This window comes from Aptenodytes forsteri, unplaced genomic scaffold, assembly GCF_000699145.1.
Source record: "Aptenodytes forsteri isolate BGI_AS27 unplaced genomic scaffold, ASM69914v1 Scaffold35, whole genome shotgun sequence".
In the NCBI taxonomy this organism is placed as follows: domain Eukaryota; kingdom Metazoa; phylum Chordata; class Aves; order Sphenisciformes; family Spheniscidae; genus Aptenodytes; species Aptenodytes forsteri.
Window position 1 is genome coordinate 2,835,847 of NW_008795334.1, and position 8,448 is coordinate 2,844,294.

The following is an 8,448-nucleotide window of genomic DNA, read 5'->3' on the forward strand; positions in this document are numbered from 1 at the left end:
GGGAAGGGAAGGGAAGGGAAGGGAAGGGAAGGGAAGGGAAGGGAAAAAAAGGGAGAAAAGAGAGAAAGAGAAGGAAGAGGAGAAAGGGGAGGAAGGAAGGGGGGAGAGAGAGGAGGGGAGGGAGATTGGAAGAAAGAGTTTGTTCTAAGCAAGCAGTCATGCTCCCAGGCTATCCTTTTTGTAATTTTTGTTGGTTAAAACTAGATTGTCTTCAGTTTAAGAGTTACTCTTTTTCACCTTTTACTTTCAAGAAAGTGTGTGAAAGACACTCAATACACATTTCACATGTCATGCTACACATTTGAGTGTTTCCTGAGAGAGCTCTAAATTACTGTGCAGGAATCAGACGGACATAGGCAACAGAAAGTGTAATGCCCTGAATAAAAGTGAAAAGTAATTCTCAATCTTTCTCAGGTGCAGTCATCTAAGAACAGCAAAGGAAAATGTCACTTTTATTGCTGCATCATAGTACAGAAATTGAGTACTTCTTTATCACACGTTACTCTTAAGCGGTACTCTTCCCCATTTGATAGTGACTGGAAACCAATTTTCAAGAAAGGAAAATTAATTAATATATAACGCTTGGTCCTGTCGGTCCAGATCAGAGGGTCAGATTCTTATTTGGTGGAAACTGATAGAGCTGCTATAGAGTCAATATAAACCATCTTTGGGTCTAGCATTTAAAATTTAGCTCAGAAGGACACTTTCCTAAGGCTGCAAATAAACTCACAAAACAATTCTCTTTGTATTTAAAAATAATGCTCCAAATTGATTGCTTGGACCACATTCACGAACAAAATACATGCATGCACACTGATACACAAATAGAGCATGCTACTTCTAGTAAGAAGTCAGTAGTTTTTTCTGTCTATTTGTAAAATCATGCCTACTAACTCAAAACCTCCCAATCTCTCCTAAACATTTGAGAAGGGGGCAATAGGGAAGGTAAACGGCCTTATCTGTTTCTATTACAGAGGAATGAAAAAACAGTTGGGATCTACTTTACACACTGATTTCATAATGTACTTGTTTGAAAGCCCACAAATTGTTTAGTAAATACAACTAATTTCTGGAAAATCAAATTACTGTCTCTCATTCCTGAGGTACCCTGGAAAAAACAGTGAGGAGACAACAATATATTCATATTAAGTGTATTAAAAAATAAGGGCCTTTGTCTTTCACATTATTAGATAAACTATTTTGGGTTTTTTTCATGTGGGTTAAAAGAATTTAAAATGCATGTAATCTGAAACTAAATAATTAACTACAATCTGGTAGGCAAACATTCCACCCTCTCTTTTTTTTGCTCTCTCTCTCTCTTTTTCTGCTAACAAGCCACCCAGTTTTACTTTCTTGCCTCCTCCCATTCACTCCACCCTGTGGGTCTCTGCCAAGTCAGTCCAACTTGTCCAAACAGGACATGGCTTTTGATAAGATTTTGCTCACACCCTGTACTTCAGAAAGCAAATGAAGCAATTGGGTTTTGTATGCAAATAAGGACAGGTGCAAGGTAAAGTCCAGGCAAAGTCCCTCAGTATTTTCCTATCCGAAGTCCAGTGAAGACACCAAGCCAGAAAAAACACAAACTCTGCCCTTATGATCCAATCTGCAGCGAAGTATCCCTTCCAGAAGGGAAGTTCATCATTGGTAGAGCTCACCACCTTGTCAGGATTCAAGACTTCTCGGTATTAACTTCCTGACAGGTATGGTTTACTGTTTCAGAGACATAATTAAGAGTAAATGAAAGCTTAAAGGTACTTAACACGTATTCTGACAACAAGGACTTGTACAGATTATTTACCCTGGATGAAACTAGCAAAGTGCTTAAAGAATGCACCCAGACTACACATCTGCACTGCAGAGCAGCTGGAGAAGAGCAACTGCATTGCTGCTGCTCCCAGCAGCTCTATACATCTACCTTCAAGGTCCACCAACTCTGTAGACCTGTTACGAAAGGAAAGGGTGGGGTGGAGGGCCAGTTTTGACTGTGCACATACAACAACTACAAAGCCTGCCTCTAACACAGAGCCTTTGCTCTCATTAAATACCTGGAAGAGCAGTCAGTGACCTGACGATACCCTTGTTGTGGACAGGGGGGTGGTGACCATAAATTCTGCCTCTCTTCACCCTGCATGAAAGCATGCACAGGGTTTGCTTTCTCAATCTTTGTGCCTGGGGGAAGCAAGGAATGCTGCCCTGTGGTACAGTGAGGCTTTGTCTAGAAGCTTCAAGGTATGATTGTTATTGTTGGTATAATTACAGAATAATGTAATGATATCTGCTAAATTAGCACTGCATGAGTGCCCTCCGCAAAGACACTGCAGCTCTTGCAGCACTGTTGGTATCTAGCAGCCAATGTAAGTCATGTGGCCAAAGCTCTTCAGTCCAAGCCCTCTGGGACTTACGCTGTTGCTCTGAAACCATTACTTCTTCTGTGAGCCTCGAGTCAAACTTCCCCTGGTACGAAGGAGAAGTGATAATGTCAGAAGACTCTCCACTGATGAAATCCAAAGGGTAGGGAGGTTTTCTGAACCTGGGTGAGAAGCCTTCTTCAGTGAAACCTTGAAAGAGAGCTTGACAGAGAAAAACCAGTTTCTGAGAGCAGGATTCCCTGGAAAGGGTAGAAAGAGTTTTCCAGGGCTAGTAACAAGATGTGTTTGCACTTACTGTACCATTTGCTCATCAAGACCTGAGTCAGCAAAAAAGTGTTTCTAAAGTTCCATTAACTTTAATGGGAAGTAAGCAAGCGCTTAAATGCACTGAGCCCCAAAATAGCAGCAGGCAAAGAAACTCTCCAGCTCAGCACAGCAGTCAGACTCAGTCAAAGCAAGCAAGAGCAGGGGAAGCAACAAAGGCCCAGACACGGTGCCAGGGGAAGGGACCGGAGCAGCCACTGCCTGAAGAACAGAGTAGGGGGAAAATCATGAAGAACTAGTACACCAAGAAAACATTTTACTGATTGACAGCCTTCTGTGTTCGTTTGTTCACTGGACTGCCACTGGGAAACAGTAATAACTGTTGAAAAAGTTAGGATATCGTGTAAAACGAAAATTGTACCTGGGCAAAAATTTTCTGCTTAAAGTTTTACTTGATAGGCATGAAGAAAAAGAGTATTTCTATACGATTCTGTTATTTAGTATTTCAGACTATTTTTGCTTTTTATTGACTTGAAAATCTTTTACCTTCCTCCTTTCAGAACTGCAAGCAGGCTGAAAAATCTGGTTTTCTGCACAACTTGTGCACCCTAACTTTGCTGACATCACTTTGTTTGACTTAGAAATGCTTTGACATAGTAATTTATCAGCTGTGTAGCAGACTAATCAGTATTTCCTTTAAATTTACCATAATACTATTGGAAGCTCTTTGAAGCCACGTGCCTGGAAATGGCTTTCTTGTATGTAAAAATTTGGGGCAAAAAAGTTCTTGCAGTGCTCATTAAGAAAATGTCTTCTCTAGCAAGGAAAAATGGAGCCCATGTAAATCCTGTTCAACCTTCAGTTCTACATTTACTGAACCTAAGGGAGAGAGAAAGAAAAGCTCTTGAGGCACCTCCATTAGACAATATTCGCCCTTATCAGGGCAGACTGCTGTCTGGTTTCCTGTCTCATGCTACTTCTTAGAAGGAGAAACAGTCTAGTAAGGATAAAAGATAGACTTTTGAAAACAAGTGAAGTATGTGGAATGGTATGATAATCTTTCCCTTCCAAACTGAACTTTGTTTTTTTGTTGTGTTTTTCTTAAGAGGTTAATTTTGAAGATAATTTAAAAGGAGAAATAGAAATCCTATCTTTTTATTACGAGGGAAGAATGACAGAAAATACCGTTCTCTTACATAAAGGGTTCTGCTATTTCACGAAACGTATGAAACAGATTCAACCTTTTTGATAGTATGGGGGAGAAGAAAAGAAATCTAATTCTAAAGAAAGGAAGCGTACATTTATGAATAATAGCCTAAATGATTAGTTTGAATGAGGATTTGAATACAGGGCAAATGTCAACGAACTTCTGTGTACCTACGGAAATGGAAAAAAAAAAAAACAGGGAGAAGAGCTGGATAGTGTAGTGGGTACAAATGAGACAGTGATCAAAGCAGCTTAGGACTCTTTAAAAGTGGAAAGTCTGTCATGCCTTCATGGATCAAGTTAGTTTGTTGGTAACACACACTGACTGCATGATAGGCAGACCACGCGTTTGGGTCTTTTTCCATTCTGACTTAGTTTACTATTAAAAACCTGTTAGAGCTTTATCTTTCCATTTGGCTGATCTACACTTACACTTCCTTCCCCTTGGAGATATCCACTATGGCTACAAAATCCTCAAAGGAAGCCTCGGCATCAAGTGAATGCTTAACAGGGAAGGGTTAAATCTCTCCTAAAACCAACTCTGCCAAACTTCATATTCCGGATTGGAAGCAACTAGCCTCGGAATGAAAACACAAAGCTTCAATGCTGACAGCATGAAAGAACTCTAAAAGACCTCCTGTTAGCGGTGTTAATTAATATTAAAAAGTTGGTTTACAAAACTATTATAATTTTAATTTCAGTCCCTGATTTGGTAGAACTTCTGGCTACAAAAAGGTGTGAACCACAAAATTTACTGCATTTATTATACACCAGTTTCCAATATTAAATGCCGTTAAATGCAACACTTTTCCTCTGTCATGGGAAAAAAGATTAAATATGTTTGAAATCCTGTGCAAATTAACAGTACCAGAATTAAGATATTTAATCGGGTTCTAATGGACAAACTCATCCATGGTATTCTAAAATTAACAGAAAAACAACTAAGTAAAACCAACTGAGAGTAACAAAACAATCAATAAATAACTTACCAAAACTGTGTGGCCAAATACTTCTTGTTATCTGGGTTTCTGGATAGACAAGAAACAAGTTGATGTAAGGGTGTGCACATGATTCAGTAAAAAATATTTTTCACATACAATTAAGCCCTGAAAGAGGAAGTTTAAAGCATGTATTTCGGATACTTCTTAAAAGATACCTGCAACGATCACTAACAGCTAACTTTTAGCATCCAAAAAAGAAACAGCAGGAACTAGAATAATACTTAAAAAATGAGTGAAGTAAAATGAAAAGGTGGAAGTATTTTCTGTGTACAGAAACCATGCATATTCCAGCCCGTAAGTGACAGAGAAGAATAAACACTCCATCTTGCATTTTCATCCAGGGCCTGATTCAAAGCCCACTGAAGTTAATGCAAGTCTTTCTCTTGATTTCAGTGAGCTTTGGCTTGGGTCCTTTAGCTCTTCTTCTGTCAGATCCAGAGCAACAGAAAAATTTATGTTCTCTTTCTGAATTTCCTCTTTATGTTTATCTATGTCTGCCTGCAACAGGGTGGGGGGGAGAAGACAAATATAAAAACAGGAGTAAAAAATTCATTTTTATGCCTTCAAAAATGCAAAATGTGGGACAGCCATACCTATTTATTCCGAAGAAAAGTTAGCCAGCAGTGCCTCATTTTCTGTATTACATCTGGAAGACAGTGGATCTTCTAGTTTGTGTAAGGAGAAAATATCTATTCCTTTTGAGATCTGGAAATACGAAGTGCTTACGGTGGGCCATTCAGGTTGGGTAAGGGCAGAAGCCAAAACCCTCTTGCAAGTATGAGCCTACAGATGTGGATTCTCTTCTCACTTACACTCTTTTTACACTAGTGTAACTCCGTGACTTTAATGGAGCTATTCCAGATCGGCTGATGAGCAAGCGAGCACAGAAAACTGGCTCACAACTTTCTGGAGACTCGAGTACAAGTTTTCAGCAAAGGGAGCGAAGCTCTCCAGTTCACCCCCATAAATATATTTGGAGTCGAGGGCGTGCGTTAAAGGTTAACTTGGAAACCTCATTATGACATAACACAGGCATCTTAAGCAATCGTGAGTGTGTAGAGACATGATAACTCATTGGGTGGGGATTGGGAGTTGAGGGGCAGTGACAAGGGGCCTGGACGAGGCTACCGATCTGCCAGAAAACAGCCCGAAACAGGAAAGAGCACCACATATGCCACTTGGAATGTGTGACGCAAACCCCAGCCTTGAAACAAAGAACAGGAAACAGCTCTGCTGGCTGCGCTGGGGAGAAAGCACAGAGAAACATTTAGGCGGCCCTCCCTGACCCTATATTCATGAGCAGCTGGAGTCTTTTAAAACAACAACAGTGGGTGGAGGTGTTTGTTCATTGGGTGTGAATAAAAACACTGTCCTTATGTAGGGGACCTGCCCTATTTACAAAGAGGCTCCCTTAACATAAGGGAGCAGGAGATTTTTAGACACCACGGGTCATGACGATTAGCTGAAACCTCCCTTAGGACCAGTTGGTTTATTACTGTATTTACAGAATGCCAGTAGCTAAACAGAGCTACGGCTTCACGACATCAAACAGGCAGCGCCCAGCCTGACAGTAAGCACCTTCTTTGTAGGCAGAGCTAGGGGGATCGGACCATTGCAGGAGTTATTTGTAAAGCTAGGGGTTGCTCCTGGACAGTGTCTCACTTTTGTTCAGTACTGCTCAATAGCTGAGGACCAACATCACTCAGTGCACCCAAGAATATTTTTCTAAGCCAGCACATCCTTAGCCTTCTACACTCGTTTCATATGCACTCAGACTTCATCTCAGGACCTGATTTTCCGTGGATATAATGCTTTTATTTTTGAAGCACCCAAATATACAGCTGAATAAATGAAATAAGCTGATGACGTGGGGCAGAGGAAAGGCACATCTTGTCTGTATGTCATGCAACAGAATAACTTCAACATTTGTTTTCCTTCAAAGCTGTGGTTTCAAATACTCTCTCTTCTCTTACATACTTTGCATCGGTTATTTATATACCACAGGTGGGACATCTAATATTATCCAATGTGAGAATGTGTTACAGCAAATTTTGTGGACAAGTACCACAGCAACACTAATAATTGCTGTGGGGTTTCACGGCTCAAGTTTAACAACGCACATGCGGTGACAACCAGCTAGTACAGCATCTACACAGCAGCGTGTAGGTATAGGTTTTATGCCGATAGTATCAGTTCCTTTCTTTCTTCACATTGAATCTGGAAATGTAAGTAATCTGGCGGTTGTATAACTTCCATCTCTATTATCACAGAGCCTTCGACTAATCTCACTCACATTTACATCATTATTTATCTGAAGACTTTTGCTTTTGGCTAAACAGGTGTTGCCTGGGTCAAATCCTCACAGTACCTAAGGGCTCCCTCGCAGCTCTCCTACTTAGAAGAAATTTTGCTCGGTTTCTCAGGGAAGTGAGAGACCATTTAGTATCTTTTTTTCTTCCTTGCCCTTACCCCCAGCCTCCCTTGTGGTCTGTAACATATCTGTAACAGGGTGTGCAGGGGAAAAAAAAAGTATTTGCCTGCTTGGGAAAAAATAAAAGAGACCACTCAAGTCAGCTTCTGTTTTTTTGTATTTTGATACTAGACAAAATATTCTTAAAAATACAAGAAGAAAGTTAGTTTGAAATAAATCTCTTCTGGGTCAGGCAGGATTATCAAATCCAGATGTAATTCCTCTCACACAAGAAGCAGCTCCTCATGCGATTATCAAGACAGCGTATCTTAAAAGTATTGTATGGAAAAATCATTAGTGGTCAGCTGTGTAATCCTTTGTTTTCAATACAGGTAATGAACATCTATGGATATTAGCTTAAATGAAGTCAAGTCTTCAAAGCTCTCCTATCAGCCACCCAAATTCAGCTTTTCCCAACAATAAAACCTTCAGAGTTCAGCTCCACAAATAGTGACACTTCCTGAATTTTCAAAGGCAAGGAAGCAAATAAAATACAGCACAGTGCAGGTATAGTACCCGAATCACCAGGGGAGTACACAAAGCAACTTTAATGCATTTTTTTCATATAACTCTTGAATGACCACTTGAGCTGTTCTGAATTAAGTCTTTCTCCCAACCTCCGGTTAGGTGTTGTGATCTCCCAGCACGGGCTCCTGTCGCTGAACCTTCCTTTTCCAGGGCTCCCCTAGCTGTGCCAGGTGCTCACCTGACAAAGGTCCAAAGCAAATAACTCCTATTCCCATTTCGGCTTTTAAAAAAAAAAAAAAAAAGCATCCAGAAAAGGGAAGCTAATTACGGTCGTTACTTGTAACTCCACACTCGGCTGCCGTGCTGTCCTAGGCGCTACGCGTTTTAACTTCGCCTACATCATAGCTAAGTGGTGCTAAGGTTAGATGACAATGCGAGGGATAAATCCGGTCTCATCCTTGACTTCACCAGGAGTTAAACCGGGGGACACGGCGCTGCCGATCAGCTTCGCGCTACTGGTGGGACACTGCCAAGAGGCGAGCTCCTACCCTGGTATTTCCCCCACCGCCCTCAGAACCAAGGGAACCCGCTATACTTTTCACCTCACTTTCGTCCGGCACCATATCCCGTGGGGGATCCGATGACACTTCAGTCTCTAACCGAAGAA

At 40.9% G+C, this 8,448-nt stretch overlaps 1 protein-coding gene across 3 annotated transcripts in view; it reads right to left on the reverse strand.

Annotated features, from left to right (window-relative positions):
- KLF3 (Kruppel like factor 3) overlaps window positions 1–8,435 on the reverse strand; it is a 25,383-nt gene extending 16,948 nt beyond the window's left edge. Inside the window, exons 1-2 of one of the 3 annotated variants that reach the window (XM_009280154.2) lie at window positions 8,384–8,435; window positions 4,832–4,870 (exon numbers count right to left, since the gene is read on the reverse strand). The gene's annotated coding sequence lies outside the window, so the exon portion shown is untranslated. Of the gene's footprint in view, window positions 1–2,405; window positions 2,525–4,831; window positions 4,998–8,383 lie in introns of those variants that run through there. The other 2 variants (XM_009280153.2, XM_009280155.2) reach the window with 2 other exon arrangements.
- Window positions 8,436–8,448: the final 13 nt, after the last annotated feature.